The following is a 19,458-nucleotide window of genomic DNA, read 5'->3' as shown; positions in this document are numbered from 1 at the left end:
CTCAGCCCTCCAGGAATGATGAACAGTGGGACGTTGTTAAGACATTTCACTCTGGTCCTATCAACTCCAGAGAGCTCTCACCACCTGGAAAAAGGCTCACACCTACTGGTTCAAACTGGGTTTTCCAGGAACCAACAGACAAAGAAAGGACTTCTGGTTAAACAGCCTGAGTTACTACTGACTTGGGGCCTGCTTTCTGATCCAGCAAACAGAGGAGGGGCAGGCCTTTGGCCCACTGAGTTCCCATAACATTCAGCAGCTTTGATGAACTTGTGACCACAGGAAGAACCCCTTGAAAGACTGATCACCAACCAGAGCCCTTCCTGGAGATGGGGGTGATCTCTGGTAAGCTTTTTAGCATGTATGAAGGTTCCTTTGTGGTTTTTAATGTTTTCCTGTGATGCTTTTACCTACAGAACAAACGTGCTTGCTCAGAAACAGCTGTGCAGTTAGGTAACTGTACTGTCTCTGAGGAGAGAAGCAAAGCAGGCCTGCTTAGGCAGTCTGGCTTGCTGGAGATATCACACTATAGTCAGGGGACTGTGCAGCCTGGAAATATCCCAGTCAGGAGGAAGAGAGATGTGGGTCTCCACCCAAGAGAGGTGACGGCTGAGGAACCAGGGTCCTAGAGTGGATGCCCTTGCTGGGCCATAAAGGGGAAATACAAGTACAGGTGCCCTGAACTGTGACACCTTCCTCTCACTGTTTTTATTGATAGGCTTCTTCCATGATCCAGTCCCCTGAATGCCTCACACACATTAATAGTTTTACAATGTCCTATGCCAGATGGCACGATTATTATCCCCATTATACAGATGGGGAAGCTGAGGCAGTGCCAGAGAGATGAAGTGATTGCCCAAGGTCACTCAGGGAGGCAGTGGCAGAGTTGGGAATAAAGCCCAGATTGCCCAGCCAGTGCCCTAGCGCAGAACCTTCCTCTCCCTCCTGTTCATACAGTGCTGAGTGCCCCATGGGCACCCCAGAAACACGAACGGAATGGAAGGATCAAGAGCTGATTACAGGGGCCTGCTGGACGGAACAGTGGCAGCTCCGCACATCAGAGAGGTCGGCGGCACTCGGATGGACTTTGGGGTGGGTTGTGTGGCTGGGCAGAGATGGGGGCAGGATGCTGGTTATGGCAGGCACTGCCCGGTTAGAGTTTGCAGAATGAGGGAGCAGGTGCAGGAAGGAGGCTAGGAGGCCCATGCGGCGGGTATGTCTACACGACAGACATTACAGGGGCACAGCTCTTCCATGCGCAGCGAGGTGGCTACACCGGGGCGTAGGTCAGCTGCAGGGCCTCGCCGGGTGGGAGCTGGTCACCGCCCCAGCCCCGTAGCTAGGCTGAGCTAAGGTGCAGGGGTGGCCCAGGGACCTGTCGCTGGCTCCCTCTGCTCACCCCAGGGTCCCCTCTGGCCTGCTCGGAACCCCCCGCTTGCCAGGCGAAGGGCAGCGCCTCCCCCTCGGCCAGGCCAGGGAAGCCGGCGGGGGCTGTCCCAGCCGAGCCCCTCTGCGCTGACCCGCTAGGAGCAGAGCAAGGGGCCAGGCCCGGGCTCGTCTCGGGACCCCTGGGGGGAGCCTGGCCCCGCGAGCAGGCTGCGGAGCCGCTCCCCCGGCTCGGGGCTGCACCGGGCGCTCTGCTGCAGGGAGCCCCGACGGGCCGGGCCGGGCCGGGCCGGCGAGCGGGGCATGTCCCGGCGGCTCCCGGGCGGGGCGGGGCGGCAGGTGAGCAGCCGCCCCCGGGAAGCCCCGGCTCCCGCCCCGCCCCGCCGGTTTAAAGAGCCGCGGGAGCCCCGCCGCCGGCCGCGCAGCGCAGCGCCGCGCCCGGCCGGCACCATGCGCTCCCGGACCCTGCTGGCCGCCCTGTGCCTCTGGCTGCTGCCCGGCTCCGCCGCCTACTTCGGGTCAGCGCCGCCCGCGGTCCGGTCCCGTCCCGCTCCCTGCGCCCGCGGTGGGGTCTGGCTCCCTGGGTGGGGCGGGCCGGGGGCACCGCCGCGCAGCCTGGGGCTCCGGTGCGCTCCCGACTGGGCTTGGGGGGAGGCAGCCGGCGGGGCTCTGGGGTGCCCCATTCCCCGGACTTGTCCGCTCCCTGAGCGGAGCCTGGCCGCCTGCGCCTGGCCAGCGCCGAGCACCGGGCAGCCCCGAGTCCCCCCCGCTGAACTGCTCAGTGAGATCCCTGGGCTGACCTCGGTCGCTGTGGGAAACCGCGAAGCGGTGACAGTTCCTTGGTGTGGGGTTAAATCCAGGACCAGGCGTTCAAGGGCTCTGGGGCTCTATTCTCCCTTCCCTCGGGGGTGGGGGGCGGGAAGGAATTTGTCTCCGTGGGGAAGGCAAAGGCTGTTGCCCGGGTCTCTAGCAAAGGAGCGAGTGAAAGGGAACTTGTTGTATGCTGTGGTTTTTCTTGTGAAATCCCTTGTTCAGAGCTGCGTGTTTAGAAGGGGTCTGAATCATTGTCCCTGTTGAAATCCAAAAGGCAGCAGCTCAGACCTCTGCCCAGATGGACAAAGTGTCCCCAAAGTAGGGTGACCAGACAGCAAGTGTGAAAAATCGGGACAGGGTGCGGGGTAATAGGAGCCTATGTAAGAAAAAGACCCAAAAATTGGGACTGTCTCTATAAAATCGGGACATCTGGTCACCCTACCCCAAAGAACAGTCAAGTTCTTAAGGAGGGCAGCGGAGAGAAAGTGGAGGGAATCCGGATGCCCTTGACCTCTGACTTTGCTGGCAGGTGACATCCATGGAGGTTTGTCCAGTCTGAGTAAGGTGACCATAGTGGGTAGCTGGCTTTGCAGGTAGGTGACGGAAATGCAAAGGGAATGGCTGCCTCAGCCCAAGTCACGCTATCCGGGACAATATCAGAGCTGTATGCGTATGTCAGCCCCTGAACTGAGCACCCTGAATCATCACCCCCTGCCCAATAAAGACTTTTTTACATGTTGATTTTTAAAGATGCCTATGTTTGTTTTGGAACATGTTAGAAAAACGGAATTTCTCCAATAGAAAAATTGGATTTTCTTTGAAATTTGCTCTGCTTGGTTCTGGGAAAACCCTTTACAAATTACTTTGTCAATAAGATATTCCTTTCTATGGCCTTGATCCTGCAAAAACCTATGCCTCTGACTGAGCAGCCCTATTGACTTCAGTAGGGCTGCTTCCAGTGTCTCAAGTTACTTATGTGCATAAGTCTTTGCAAAATCTTATTTGTGGGTAGGAGATGCCAGTGTACATATGTTTATTGTTTTACAGTATGTTGCGCTCTTAGTGCATGTGGTTGCATTATAAATGTTTGAGAGATGCAGGAGGATGAATACATTTGAACACTGCAATAACTGTCCATAAAATCCTGGGCCAGATCCTCAGCTGGTGAAGTCAGGGTAACTCTATTGGAGTCAATGGAGCTACTCTGACTTGCACCAGCTGAAGATCTGGTTCACTGTCTGGGCTCTGATCCTGCAAACACAGACACCAATAGTCCCAGTGAAGAGAATACTTGCATGCATAAAGTTACACATGCTTGCAGGGTTGGGGCCTAGGTCACTTTCATTTAACACTTTTTAAAGAAAGAATGTAGCCAAATCAGTGTTTTAAGGAGTTTAAAGGATTCCTTAAGTCAGATGGATTTTTAAGTTTCTATTTATGTTTAAAGATGTGATCTACATGATTGTTTCACTTTGCTTATTTATTGTCGTCAAAGGGAATATCCCATATATACCAGCACTTGGAGATTGAAAATACATCTAAGCACATACCTTGTACAGAGCTAGGAAGTGGTAGCTGCTGTTTGGATTTCTCGTTACAGGAAGTATGTATTGCCGATTATACAAAGCAAAATTAAATATTCTCATATTTCCTTAACACAAAACAAATATTGAATATTACTCTAGGTGGCTTCAGTTGTTTAAGCAACATGAATGATCCCTGATCTCTTAACAATGATCCTTTGGTTAGTGGAATGCCTTTCTAACCTGCCTTGTATTTCCCTGAAATGAAAAATCAGGGGCTGATATTAGCCAGTCTCTCTCTTCCATGTGTTTCAGAGTTTCAGGCTGGAATTTTCCTGCTTTGTTACATTTTGTCCTTGAGGCATAAGCTTTTTTGCAGTGGCACGTGCAGTGCAAGAGTTCTTGCTCCTTAACTTTCAGCATTTAATTGAAAAGAGAACTTTAAAACGAATAAACAAAAATAAATTGAAGCCTCAGTAACAACTGCATTGTTTTGGGCAGTTGAAGCAATAATTCATAAGAATGGGATGATATTTCCAGGTGCTGGTTGGGGAAATGGATTAGTAGGGAACTGTAATATTTTAGTGATATAGGCAGGAAATGTTAAAATGAGATTCAGCTGTGACAGATACAATCTAATCTGCGAGGTGGCTATTTAATGGGGGGTGGGTCTTTAACCATCGGTTTCAGTGTTTTGCTGAATAGGGATGGACTTAAGCAGTGTGGTAGCAGGGTGGGAAATTCGTTCGTGCACTTTTGACCTCACGCACTGTATGTGCGAGGTCATGCCTCATGGAGGATGCCATTTTAAACAGAAATGCTCTGAGGGGTCATGGGGGGGTGGAGTACTGGCACTTAAAATCAGGACTACATCCGTGCTTAAATGATTTGTTGAATTGGGGGCTTGAAAAAGGATAATGCAGAGAGAGACCTGATGAACAGCAAATGAGGCGTTTGCACAGTGACACTTCATTGAAAAGGGCCCTTGTAGCTTTGGACTGCATACCCAGAAGCCTCCAGTCTGAAAGCCGTGTTAGGCCGTGTCTACACTACAAACTTACATCGGCGTAACTACGTCACTCACCACACCTCGAGCGATGCAGTTCTACCGACCTAACCCCGGTGGAGCCAGCGCTGCGTCAGCAGGAGGGCTTCTCCCATCAACCTAGCTACCACCTGTCTCCGAGGTGGACTCGCTATGCTGAAGGGAGAAGCTCGCCTGGCGGTGCAGGAGCGTCCTCACTAAAGCGCTACAGCGGTGCAGCTGCGGCAGTGTATGTGTAGACAGATACTTGGAGGAGCTCTCTAGTGTTGAGATGACAGCACCTCTAATGCCGTGTCTGGTTCTGGCTCTGTCAATATCGGAGTGATGGAAGGTGCTCTTTCGACAAGCACAAAAATGACTAAGACTAGGGAAAGATGACGATTGTCTTACAAGTATTAAGGTGGCCAGGTGCTCTTTGGAAATCACGCAGGTTGGGTCTACTTGTGTGGAGCAGTTTGCAGGACTGGGGCCAGAGAATAAAGTCAGACTTGCATTTAAGAAAGGAAAGAGGAGCACATATGCATATGCAGTGTGGCTAAGCGAACACTCCTAGTGCATGTTGGAATTTCCTGACTCATTACATACCTGATCTTGCAACCTTAATTATACATTAGTGGTAGTTTTTTTGCAGGCAATTTCCTAGAGTTTGTGGGAAAAGAGAATGAGCTGTGGCCGTCAGAAATGGGTGCAGGGCATCTGTGGGAACATGACTTCTGCAGCAGAGAGCACTGCGCTGAAACTCTCCAAAGGAAACCTGTGCTGGGAGGTGGCTCTCCTGTGTCTCTAAGGAAGCCGGCTGCTGCTCAGAACAGCACTGCTGTGAACCTCCCAGCAGTGATGCTCGGAGAGCTCAGCTGACCCCACTTTCCCGAAGCCTGAACGCTACCCCCTGATCACACTGTGTGGCCATTAATTCCTCCAGCAGCACCCGGTTCCCCCAATATGTGCAGCATGCACTTGACAGCCCTCTCCTTGTCCTCCCATCCACACCCCCTTCCTCTGCGACAGCTGCCCTCCTCGGGCGCTTCTCCCCGTCCCCTGCCTCCTCCCTTCAGCCACTGCTCCTTCCCTTCTCCGCTGTGCCCCCGAGACCCCTTCTCCCATGACTGCTGTGTTGGTGGGATGCTGGTGCTGAGGTACAGCTCTTCTGGTCCTGGCTGGTGAGGGCGCACAGGCACCCAGCTCCTCCTCGGCACACACTCAGCACGAGGGTGCAGGAGGCACTGGGAAGCTGGGCTCCCTCCAGGGCTAAGAGGGCGGTGGCAGGGAGGCTCTGTAGGGCCCACTGGAGCCAGGACTTGCTCACCAGGCAGTGGTGTGAGGGGCCTGTACGGGGTCAGGGGAAGGAGCCCCAGAACAGCTGGGTTGGAGGAGGGGCTCGGAGATGGGGGATGGGTTGATAATTGGATTTGGGGGGCAGGGGGTGTCTCAGTTCCTTTGGAAGGGGAGGGAGGGGGGTGAGAACTGAACTGAGGCCATGTCCCCATGAGGGGGGAGTGGTTTGGAATTCTGTTGAATTGGGGGCAGGGTACTGAGGCTTGACGTTGGGAGGGAGCAGAATTGCTGCAAGGAGTGACCGGAGCAGGGGTGTACAGGTTGAACTGATGGGGAGGACGGGGGGCATAGATCAGAGAATGGGTAGGGAGGTGTAATGGTCTGTGCGTGGTCAGAGATTGAGGTGGGGAGGACTGCAAAAGGGGGCTGGGGGAAAGTGATGAGTGGGTGCTTAGGAAGCAATTTGCGCTGGGGGGCTGTGAGGGGAAGGAGGAGGATCTGGAGGAAGGGAAGGTAACAGGGGAGTGATAATGAGGAGAGCAGTGGGCTGGGTATGTTTGTAGATCTGTCACTCTCTGGAAGGACAAGCAGGTATTTGGGGCCTTGTGTGTGCACGGTGTCGGTAATTCAATATAATTTGCCAGTGGCAAGTTACTCTGCTGTGGAATTCCAGAGAAACACCGACTGGAATTGCTGCTTTGAAACACTTCACAATCTCCTGAAATGTGGGAATTGCACCTGGCACTCCAGAATGTCCTGCAGCGCGGGCCCCGGGGCCTCTCCCCTCTCACTCCCCACTTCATGTTTTTGGGTGACTGCAGTTTTCTGAAAGCTCCCCCTTTTTGTCTGGCTTGTTCCAGACCTGGGCAAACTCTGAGCCTGAGTAACTCACAAATAGGAGTAGTTGAGAGAGCTGAAAGCATGTGGGGTCTTTTCTCCTTGCCATGCATTATTCAGATGCCGGCTACAATCACTGCTGTGCAAGGCTTTTTAGCCTCCATATTCATCTTGACGATCAAAATTTCCAGTGCCTCTTGGCATCCTGTAATTCTGCAGTGAATGGGTCACTGCAAATGCAGACTATGGGCCAGTTTGTCAATCTTGCCCCTCAAGTATGCGTCAGGAGCTGCGTCAGCGCTTCTCTGTAACCTCTTCCAAGACTAAAATCCTGACCTATGCAGGGAGCACTGAGGCACCCTGGAGTTTCACTCTCTCGGCCTCTGGAGACGTTGGACCTTTAGTATGGCAAAGCTCCAGTCGTGTTCCCCTGAAATTAATGAGACTTATTTCAGTGGGAGCAGAATCTGGCCCTTAACTTGGTGTGTTCTTGTCTTTCCTGTTGGAAATGTCTGGATGAGTCACACATGACGAAGGCTGTCCCCTAGCCCAAGCTGGCCTCAGGTTTTGTGGGGTCTTGTTTGCCTTACAGCACACGGGGACTTGGGAATGTTTGCACACTGGAGGAGGTAGGTCTTGGAGTGGGGGTGAGTGAGAATAGCCGTCCCCTTTCAAGCTTTGCCTTCCTTATCGATTTTAAGGCCAGAAGGGACCATCATGGTCATCTAGTCTGCCCTCCTGCACATCTTAGGCCACAGAAACTCACCCACCCACTCCTGTAATAAACCCTTAACCTCTGACTGAGTTACTGAAGTCCTCAAATCATGGCTTCGAGTTACAGAGAATCTACCATTTACACTTGTTTAGACCTGCAAGTGACCCATGTCCCATGCTGCCGAGGAAGGTGAAACACCCCCAGGGTCTCTGCCAATCTGACCAGGGGAAAAATTCCTTCCTGACTCCAAATATGGTGATTAGTTAGATCCTGACCCTTTTGGCAAGACCCACCAGCCAGACACCTGGGAAAGAATTCGCTGTGGTAACTGAGCCCTCCCCAGCTAGTGTCCCATCTCTGGCCATTGAGGATATTTGCTACTAGCACTTGCAGATCAGCTACATTACATTGTAGCCAGTCTCATCACACCCTCCCCTCCAAAAACTTGCCAAACTCAGTCTTGAAGCCAGTTAGATTTTTTTGCCCCCACTGCTCCCCTTAGGTTGTTCCAGAACTTCACTTCTCTAATGGTTAGTAACCTTCATCTTTTGCCTCCCTGGTATTATCCCTCTGATGTATTTAGAATCATAGAATATCAGGGTTGGAAGGGACCTCAGGAGGTATCTAGTCCAACCCCCTGCTCAAAGCAGGACCAACGCCAGCTAAATCATTTATGGAGAGCATTCAGCTCCCCTCGGCCTTCTTTAGCTTAGGCTAAACGAGCCAAGCTCTTTAAGTCTTGTCTCATAAGGTGGGTTTTCCATTCCTCTGCTCATCCCAGCAGCCCGTCTCTGCACCTGTTCCAGTTTGAATTCATCTTTCCTGAACATGGGAGACCAGAACTGCACACAGTGTTCCAGATGAGGTCTCATCAGTGTCTTGTATCATGGTACTAATACTTTTCTTCTCTCTCCTAGAAATACCTCGCCTGATGCATCCTAGGATTGCATTCGCCTCTTTCATGGCCACATCACACTGGCAGCTCATAGTCCTCCTGTGATCAGCCAATAGACCCAGGTCTTTCTCCTCCTAGGTCACTTCCAACTAAGTCCCCGTCTTATAGTAAAAATTCTTGTTAGTCCCTCAGTGCATGACTTTGCACTATTACATTTCATCCCATTTCTATTACTCCAGTTTACAAGGTTGTGCAGATTTTGTTTGATATTCCAGTCCTCCTCCCTATTGACAATACCTCCCAACTTTGTCATCTGCAAATTTTATTAGCACATTCCCACTTTTTGTGCCAAGGTCATTAATAAAAATGTTGAATAAGATTGGTCCCATGACCAATCCCAGAAAATCCACTAGTAATCTCCCTCCAGCCTGACAGTTCACCTTTCAGTATGACCCACTGTAGTCTCCCCTTTTAACCAGTTCCTTAGACACCTTTCAATTTTCATATTGATCCCCATCTTTTCCAATTTAGCTCACAGTTCCACATAGGAAATTATATCAAATGCCTTACAGAAATCCAGGTAGATTAGATCTACTGCATTTCCTCCATCTAAAAAAACAGTTATCTTCTCCAAAAAGTGCACCAGACCAACCTGATCTATCTACCTTTAGTAAAACCATATTGTATTTCATCCCAATTACCACTTATCTCTGTCCTTAACTACTTTTGCTTTCAAAATTTGTTCCAAGACCTTGCATACAATTGAGGTCAAACTAATTGTAGTGTGACCTCAATTGTATGTATGGCTGTAGTTTCCTTGATCACTTCTCCCCCACCCTTTCTTAAAAATAGGTACTATCTTAGCAATTGTCCAGTCATAGGGTATGCCCCCTGAGTTTATGGATTCATTAAAAATCCTTGCTATTGGGCTTGCAATTTCATGTGACCGTTAGGTCCATCTAGCCCAGTATCCTGTCTGCCAACAGTGGCCAATGCCAGATGCCCCAGAGGGAATGAACAGAACAGGGAATCAAGTGATCCATCCTGTCGCCCATTCCCAGCCTCTGGCAAACAGAGGCTAGGGACACCATCCCTGCCCACCCTGGTGGACCGATCCACCATAAACGTATCTAGTTCTTTCTAGTTCCTTAAATATTTTGGACTGGAGATTATTTTGCCCCACCCCCACCCCCACCCCCACCCCCTGCATTTAGTCCCATGGAGCTGTTTGAGTTTGACTTCCACTTCCAATGTGGTAACTTCTACTTCCATGTCCTCATTTCCATTAGCCACCCTGCTACTATCCATAAGCTCCTCATTGCTTCAGTTTTTAATAAAGGCAAAGTATTTGTTGAGGTGTTGGGCCAGGCCTAGATTATCTTTAATCTCCACCCCATCCTCCGTGTTCAGCAGTCCCATGTTTCCTTTCCTTGATTTCTTTTTATGTATACGGCTAAAGAACCTTTTACTGTTGGTTTTGATTCTCGTTGCAAGGCCCAGCTCTGCTTGGCTTTTGGCAGTTCTCCCTTTTCCCTGCACTTTCTGAGGTAGCTTTCCTTGCTGATCCTGCTCATCTTCCATTCCTTGTAGGCTTTCTGCTTTCTCCATCACCTGTGTGAGATGCTTGCTCATCCAGTTTGGTCTGCAGCCCTTCCTTAGGAGTGGGTTTGTTTGTGGTGTTTCCCCCCCCACGCTTGCTTGGGATGCAGCTTCAGACAGTTTCTGCAATTTTGGCTTAATAATTCCAAGTCGCCTCCACATTCAGATCCTTGAGTTCTTCAGTCTAGTCCAGTCCACTTCCCTAACTAATTCCCATAAGTTTTTAGAGTTTGCCCTTTTAAAATCAAGGACCCTCATTACAGATCCTTTTTAAAATCATCCTTCCATTTTGTTTAAACTGAATTAGCTCACAATCACTCAAACCAAGGTTGTCCCCTACAATCAGCTCTTTTATGAGGTCCCCACTACTCACCAATACCAAATCTACGATCACATCACCCTATGTTGGCTTGGTAAATATTTGGTAAAGAAATCTGTCCGCTATCACATCCCGGAAAATCTGGGCCCTACCATTATTAGTAGCACTTGTCCTCCAATCTATATTAGCAGATTAGTCTCCCATAATCATACAATTCCTGGTAGTATTTATTTAATTTAAAACATTAGAGGTCTCTGTCCATATCCAAATCAGATCCTGGGGTCTGCAGCACACCCCAAGTACTATCCCAGGGGAGCCTCTGGTAGCTTTCTTCCCCAAAGTGATTTTGACCCAAACAGACTGTTTTATCCATTCCATTGTTAGACTCTTTTTTCTTCTATGTTTATATTGAATATCCACAGCCAGTTAGGGAAGTCATGGTGGTTGCTACATAGCATTGAACTTCTTGAAGGTAGTACCCAGATTTTTCTGCTGCAAAAGCCTGGGCCTTTGCTAAATAAGAATCTCTATGAGCAGTGAGAGGACTATGACATGTGGTTCTGTGCCCGATGGGTGGCATCAGTGGTACACTACCACAACGGCAGTTCTATCTAGCCTGCCCATATAGCGTCCACTTGCTGATTCATGTAAAACATCTGGAAGATCATAATCTGATCGGGTCTAACCAGCACAGATTTTGCAAAGGGAAATTGTATTGCTAATCTCTTAATTTTTTGTGTCAATATAGTAGTAGGTCAACCAGTTCTCCTTTATCCATCTTATTTAGACTTTCAAATGGCCTTTTGAAAAAGTCCTATATGAGAGGTAGTAGCAGCCGTTATTGTCCTGGATCAAAAATTGACTGAGAGGTGAGAAACTGTACAATTAAATGGGCAATTTTTATCAGTATCAGAACAGAGGGACACTGGAAATAACTGAAAGATGGCAAGTTCCAAACAGATGAAAGGAAATATCTCCATGCAATGTGTAATTAGACTGTGGAACTTCCTGTGGCAGGAAGTAATTGAGGCCAAGAATGTAGCAAGATTCAAAAAAGATTAGACACTTATATGGGTAACAAGAATATTCAGAGTTACAATAATTAGCTCTCCAAAAACTTGTTAGTATTATTAAACTTAATGCTTCAGGACTGGAAAACAATCTCTAACTGTAGGGGTTAGGAGGAGACCTCATATGGGCAGGTGGGAGTGGATTATCCCATATCTGCCTAATAAAGGTTTCTTGTACTTTCCTCTGAAGCATCTGGTGCTTTCCATCGTCAGAGATGGGATACTGAGCTAGATGGGCCATAGGTCTGAGCCAGGCTGGCAATTCCTGTTTTCACTGGCTTCTGGCAGTTGTAGGTACTGAACTTAACTGGCACTAAGTCTGTGTATAAACTGATGCTACTCAAATTTCCTGTTGCAACATTGACACAAATGAATACCCTTCATGACATACTCTCCTCCTATAAAATCTGCAAAATCATACCTTTAAAAATTGGACCAGTCTTAATCCAGGTCAGGGAAATGGAGCCAGTAGCTTGACTTTGCATGTAGCTGTGCAGAAGTGACCTTGAGACTCTGATAAACTCTTCTGCATGTAGCAATCCTCATGAGAAAAAGGGGTCTTAGTGAGAGGTGGGGGTTTTCCCCCGGAAAACTGAAAATATGCACATTTGTAAATTGCACTTTCACAACCGAGATTGCACAACAGTACTTGTATTTTTCGGTTCACCTTATACTATTTTATCATTTTTACAGTGCAAATATTTGTGATAAAAATACTTTGATTTCAGTTGCAACACAGAATACAATATAAATGTAGAAAACTTCAAATATTTAATAAATCTCAATTGCTATTCTATTTAACAGTGCGATTAAAACGGCAATTAATCACTTAATTTTTTTAGTTAATTGTGTGAGTTAACTGCAATTATAAAGCTTCATAGCTAACGTGACTCCCGCAGTTTGTCTGGGTGCAAATATCTGCATGTTTTATGTTTAATTTTGTGTATGAGAATGTGGTTTTATTGTAATCTTGATCTTTCATTTTAGTTTTACCTGATGAAATAAAACTACATTTAATACAGGTCAGCTTCTGCAAACTGTTCCCATAAGCGGCTGTGCTGCTCCCATGAGCTCTTTTGTTGAGGCAGTGGATAGGGAGTTAGATTGGGAGTCAGGAGACGGTTCCCTGCTCTGCTCTGGACCAACACTGTGACATTGGGCAAGTCACTTCTTCTCTGTGCCTTTGCATCTGCTCTCAACATTACACTGTAAGATGTCTGGAGCAGGGATTCTCTTGCCATGTGTATGGAAGCACAGTGAGATTCCTGTCTCAGCTGGGGCCTTCTGGTACCCATGTAACCCATGTACCTGATGTAAATGGGACTACTTGCATGAATAAGATTTCTCAGAATAAGGTACCAGTATCGAGTGTCTTTGATTAGCAAACGAACTGTGTAATCTATTTTTGTTTCTGGCCCCAATCCTACTTGGCACAGGCAGGCACTTACATGTAGTGCTCACAAAAACTCTATTAAAACATCAAGGTTGTGAAGTCAAACATTCAAAGGTTAGGAAATGCAAGTACTAAAGATGCCTGTGCAACCGTAATTCAGACCCATTGTGCAGCTGCATTATGAGACCACCTTCAATGATGTGATCACATGATAGATTTTTTTTTTCCTGCAAGAGCCCTGCCTCATTCAGGGCACAGAACGGATGGTGCTCACTGAATGAGCAGCTGCTCAACATGAGGCCCCAGGCCTTTTTTTCTGCACACTATTGAAACCCTGAAGACCAAATTCTTAGTCTCTTCATGGGCTTTTCTGTGCCATTCACCACCATCGTGTCTGAGTGTTTGTTTCTAAAAATCCCTGCGAGGTGAGGAGAGAGGGTAGGATTGTCCCCATTTTACAGATAGGAGAAATGAGATGCAGTAATTCCTAGGTCATAAGGCTGGAAGGGACAATTGTGTTCATCTGGTCTGACCTCCTGTAGAATAGTGTGACCCAGGAACCTCTTAATGCTAACTGGCAAGGGGGTGCATAGGGGTTACAGGAATCTCACGTCTTTAGTATTTATGGTCTTGCTGAGTCCATGTGAGATCTTGAATAAAAGCTTGTCACATTGGTATCCTTGTGAAACGTATGTATCCGTACTATGGCAGGAGTTACGTATATTTAGTGAAAATAGGTTCTGAAAGTCTGTGTGGCAGGACTGGTTATCAGAACAGGTGGAAGACAGGCTTTCTGCCAGAGGAGATGTTTATCCATCTGTCTGTTTACATGTAAACTGAGTATTGGCTCCTTTGCCATGGGTCTCCCATCATCTGTCTGAACTGAATGCAAATGAAGAATTGTGAAGACTTCAGGAAGGGAAAAACAGCACAGGGAGAGACCCCTTGATGTACTATAATTGGAGGCAAGAAAGACCCCCTACCACCATTTGAGTAAGTAAAAGGACAGTGACTTTCCTTCATGGAAAAAGGGGTCTCAGTCGGGCTTGGTTGAAAATGCTGGTGTGGACTGAGGGTGAGATGCTTCTTTAGACAGAAGGATAACCTGTTAGTTAAGTTTAGTCCCTAGAAAGCATATTATGATTTTTTTTATCTGTCACCATTTGTTTCTAAGATCGTTACTCACCGTCTTTTGAATCTCTGTTCTTTGATCATCTTTCCTATATTCATAGTGACAATAGGTGTCAGTGCTGTGGCATGAAGCAAGGTGGTATTGAGTCGACCCTTACAAGCTGGCGTGTACTGTCCTCTGGGGACAGCATGCCTGGGAATTCTGGGAGTGTTCAGTGGCTCTGGGGCTGAACACCACAGGGAATGCTCCAGAGCAGGGGTGGGCAAATGTTTACCTTAAAAATAAACATGCTTAGAAAGGGCTTTGTGGTAACTTCTAACTGGGGGCAGGTTATTGCCTCTGAGGAGAAGGCAAAGCTGCCTGGTTAAGTCATCTGGTTTTGAACCACAGGGTTAGTGGGACCACAAGGGTCATCTAGTCTAACCCCCAGCCAAGATGCTGGATTTGTGTGACTTGCTGGGAAACTCGGTGCAGGCTGGGAATTGTGCAGTCTTGAGAAACCCCAGTCAGGAAGGAGAGCGAGACGGGTCTCTGCCCAAGACCCTCTGTCTGCCAGAAGCTGGGACTGGGCGAGACAGGATGGATCACTTGATGACCTGTTCGGTTCATTCCCTCTGAAGAATCTGGCATTGGCCACTGTTGGAAGACCAGATCCTGGACTAGACAGACCCTCGGTATGACCCCGTGTGGCTGTTCTTATGTTGGATGGATGAAGGCTGAGGAGCAGGTGTCGCAGAGTGAGTGCCCTTGCTGCTCCACGGTCCGGCCATCCCTGTGCACCTGGACCCCTGCATACCCAGACCTCCCCACACCTGAACCCCTGCCCTGCTGAACCTTCTTGTAGTTGGGGGGGCCTCCCACACACTCCATCTCTCACCACGACAAGCCCCCTACACCCAGACCCCCACCAACATCTGGACCTGGACTCCCAAGCTAAGCCCCGCCCCCATACCCAGACCCCCCTGTTAGGCCACATCCCACCTCACCAAGATTCCTCTACTGAGCCCCAACCAACGGGGGAACTACAGGCCAGTCAGCCTCACCTCAGTCCCTGGAAAAATCATGGAGCAGGTCCTCAAGGAATCAATTCTGATCCTCTTAGAGGAGAGGAAAGTGATCAGGAACAGTCAGCATGGATTCACCAAGGGCAAGTCATGCCTGACTAACCTAATTGCCTTCTATGAGGAGATAACTGGGTCTGTGGATGAGGGGAAAGCAGTGGACGTGTTATTCCTTGACTTTAGCAAAGCTTTTGATACGGTCTCCCACAGTATTCTTGCCAGCAAGTTAAAGTAGTATGGGCTGGACGAATGGACTATAAGGTGGAGAGAGAGCTGGCTAGATCATTGGGCTCAACGGGTAGTGATCAATGGCTCCATGTCTAGTTGGCATCCCGTATCAAGCGGAGTGCCCCAAGGGTGGGTCCTGGGGCCGGTTTTGTTCAATATCTTCATTAATGATCTGGAGGATGGTGTGGACTGCACTCTCAGCGAGTTTGCAGATGACACTGAACTGGGAGGAGTGGTTGATACGCTGGAGGGTAGGGATAGGATACAGAGGGACCTAGACAAATTAGAGGATTGGGCCAAAAGAAATCTGAGGTTCAACAAGGACAAGTGCAGAGTCCTGCACTTAGGACAGAAGAATCCCATGCATGGCTACAGACTAGGGACCAAGTGGGTAGGCGGCAGTTCTGTAGAAAAGGACCGAGGGGTTACAGTGGACCAGAAGCTGGATATGAGTCAGTGTGCCCTTGTTGCCAAGAAGGCTAACAGCATTTTGGGCTGTATAAGTCAGAGCATTGCCAGCAGATCGAGGGACGTGCTCATTCCCCTCTACTCGGCATTGGAGTACTGTGTCCAGTTTTGGGCCCCACACTACATGAGGGATGTGGAAAAATTGACAAGAGTCCAGCAGCGGGCAACAAAAATTGTTACAGGGCTGGAGCACATGACTTGTGAGGAGAGGCTGAGGGAGCTGGGATTATTTAGCCTGCAGAAGAGAAAGCGGCTATCAAATTTCCCACCCCCCCATTCTTCAACTACCTGAAAGGGGGTTCCAAAGAGGATGGATCTAGACTGTTCTCAGTGGTGGCAGATGACAGAACAAGGAGTAATGATCTCAGGTTGCAGTGGGGGAGGTTTAGGTTGGATATTAGGAAAAACTTTTTCACTAGGAGGGTGGTGAAGCACTGGAATGGGTTCCCTAGGGAGGTGGTAGAATCTCCTTCCTTAGAGGTTTTTAAGGCCCAGCTTGACAAAGCCCTGGCTGGGATGATTTAGTTGGGGTTGGTCCTGCTTTGAGCAGGGGGTGGGACTAGAACCTCCTGAGGTCCCTTCCAACCCTGAGATTCTATGAACTTCATCTGGACCCCCCCCCCCGCCATTGCCCCGCAACAATCCCCTGGGCATCCAGATTGCCCCACACCGAACCCTCTCACCCCACACCTGGATTCCCCCCTCACACTTGGATCCTGCTGGGCTGAGCCTGCCTGGCGTGGAGGGGCAGAGCCCCAGGGTTTTTCTGGGGCAGGTCAAGCCCTTGTGCTGTGTCAGGGTTGGGTGCAGCCTCACCATCGAGTCCGTGTCTTGGGAGGGGCAGAGAAGAAGGTTCTCTCCCACCTCCCTGCAGCCAGTGGCCTGTGCTCCCCACTGCCAGGCTGGAGCCTCCACATTTGTTTATTGACAAACTTTTCAGGATTTTAAAATATTGTGTGCAGAACTTCTAATTTTTTGGCGCTGCATGCCCTCAGGAGTGATGATTTCAGGTGGCAGGGTCTCCAGACAAAGCCCGCACCTGCTGAATAAGAACAACTTTGCCAACAAAGCCAAACTCCAGGAAGAGGCTAACTCAGAAGATAACCGAAGAGATGCCGGTCACTGCCCTGTGTGCCGTTTTCCTTTGTGGTAACGCTCACCAAGAAGGTTGTGTTGATCGTACTCTTCCAGTATCTGGCTGCCTCTTGCCAATCTGGTGCTGGTGGGGGTACAGTGCAGAGACTGCTGTGATGGCAGGTGATCTCCTGGCAACAGACCCAACTATACCAGTAGAGATTCTTGATCTATCAGCTGCCTCTGCAACACCATTGATCATGGCACAAAAGGCACATCCCGGACACCTGCTGATTTCCTACAGACCCCTGCATTAGCTGGTGGTGCTGCTTTTAAGTGGTTTCGCTCTTGTCCTCTGGGATCTCTCGAGATACAAGGATTCTGTAGGATTTAGCCTTGTCCTCCATGTTTTATATAAGGCTATTAGTAAACGCCGGTGAGAGAGCATGGATTGTGGCATCTCCAGTATGCTAGTGGCCTACATATTTCTACCTCTTCTGAACCAGACCCTGAGTCTGAGTGACCTTCCCAGTGTCTGACCAAGATTGGAGCATTGGTAAGAATGACCTTGCAGGAGCTCAACACAGGTAAACCAGATGATGATGGGCTGGGGAATGCAATTGGAAGATGCAGCTAATGAATTAGGTCTGTCCTTGTAACTGAGGATGCAGCTCAATTACTTCTGTGGGCCGTTCACATTAGCCTCTCAGGAGTCTGGTAAGATTCCCACCTGTCGCTGGGTTAGAGGCCCTAGTCAAGGGGAAAGCATGGCTCCATGATGCAGGCTATTGTACAAACACGTAGGAGGACGACAGTCCTCTCCCAAGGAGTTCACAACTTAAATAGACAAAAATGGGCAAAGGAAGGACCGCTGTTCCCATCTCGCAGCTGAGGCACAGGGTGCGGAAGGGACTTGCCCAAGGACACAGAGGGAGTCTGTGGCAGAGCCAGGACTTTAACCTAGTTCTCCTAACTCTCAGAATGATCTTGGCTGTAAGGCACAGGTCCCTCTCTAAAGGCCTTCTCTTTCTGATGGAGGCTTGCGCCAGAAGCCCTGCTTTTGTCATGTCAGGGCTAGGTTACTGTAAGGTGCCTGTTTGGAGGGTGGAGGAGAGGGGAGGTACATTGGAGCATGCAGAAACTAGAGCTGCTTGTTAAGTGGCATGTCTCGTCCCCCCTGTGCATATTACACAGATGCTCCAGTCTGCCTGTGGGTTTCTGGATGGTTATAGGTGGTGGTGTTGACCTATAAAAGCCCCAGATAAGATAGAACCTGCCTGAGACCAGTGCTCTCCCTAATCCTTCCTGCCATAGCTAAGCTCTGGTGCTCCTCTGGTATATACGAAAGGGAGCTGCCAGCAGACTGTTCTCCAGGAGGCCTCTTGGCTCTGGAATGCACTCCCCAAATCTCTGCCACTTTGGCCTAAAATATCCTAGGTGTTGATCCTCAGGACATTCTGGAAAACTTCCTCTGAGGAGGGGAATGCGGCTTGAGGGACAATGCACAGGGAAAGTGGGGGCTCCTAGTGCTGCATGGTTATTTGCTTATTGCCATGTCTTGTTTTCCTTCTCTTTTTAATGGATTGTCTCTAACTGGAGGTGTCTGGAGAGTAGAGCTGTGAATCCCAGCCCCCACAAGTCTAACTAGTCAAAGGGAGCTATGGATGCTCAGCATTTCTGGAAATAAGGCCCTTAAGCGCATGCTGACCTCCAGAGCAGTGCTCAGTCCCACAGACTTAAGTGGAGTTACCCACATGCTTCAGTGTGGTGCTGTACCGGAGCCTAAATGGACAAATCTGTGCACTGTTGACATCTGAAGGTGGAATCGGTCTAGCTGAAGAGCAAGGGCTCATGCTGCACCCTAATAGCTGGAGCAGGAGCAGAAAGCTCTGGTAACACTTGAAAAGTCTGCATTAGGTCATGAAGTATTGGGGCGGGGTGGGAGCTGTTTGGTGGTTAGAGCTGTGCTAATAACTGACTTATGTCCCAAGCTGGCAATTCCAAAACACTGGAAAAGTCCGTTTCCATTACAAACGGTACAGGCACTTGTTTTTCAATCTTTAACCCTTGGCCTAGTGGTTGGGATATTCACCTGGGAGGTGGGAGACTCAGGTTGGAATCTCCACTCTGGAGCAGGGACTCAAACACAGGTCTCCCTCTTCTGGGTGAATGCCCCAACCACTGGGATCCTGGCTCTTCTGTAGGCAGGTCCCATTTCTCATCTTAAAAGAACATAAGAATGACCACACTGGGTCAGACCAAAGGTCCATCTAGCCCAGTATCCTGTCTTCCAACAGTGGCCAATGCCAGGTGCCCCAGAGGGAATGAACAGAACAGGCAATCACCAAGTGATCCATTCCCAGCTTCTGGCAAACAGAGGCTAGGTAAACTATCCCTGCCCATCCTGGCTAATAGCCATTGATGGACCTATCCTCCATGAACGTATCTAGTTCTTTTTTGAACCATGTTATAGTCTTGGCCTTCACAACATCCTCTGGCAAGGAGTTCCACAGGTTGACTGCACGTTGTGTGAAGAAAAACTTCCTTTTGTTTGTTTTAAACCTGCTGCCTATTAATGTCATTTGGTGACCCCTAGTTCTTGTGTTATGAGATGTAGTAAACAAC

At 49.0% G+C, this 19,458-nt stretch overlaps 1 protein-coding gene across 1 annotated transcript in view; it reads left to right on the top strand.

Moving 5' to 3' along the window:
* The first annotated feature begins 1,859 nt into the window (after positions 1-1,859).
* Positions 1,860-19,458, top strand: part of WNT9B (Wnt family member 9B) — a 46,170-nt gene continuing 28,571 nt past the window's right edge. Inside the window, exon 1 of the mRNA XM_044999254.1 lies at positions 1,860-1,904. The gene's annotated coding sequence lies outside the window, so the exon portion shown is untranslated. The remainder of the gene's footprint in view (positions 1,905-19,458) is intronic.

This window comes from Mauremys mutica, chromosome 25 (genome assembly GCF_020497125.1).
Source record: "Mauremys mutica isolate MM-2020 ecotype Southern chromosome 25, ASM2049712v1, whole genome shotgun sequence".
NCBI lineage: Eukaryota > Metazoa > Chordata > Testudines > Geoemydidae > Mauremys > Mauremys mutica.
The sequence above is the reverse complement of the archived record's forward strand: the minus strand, read 5'-3'. Positions and strand labels throughout refer to the sequence as shown.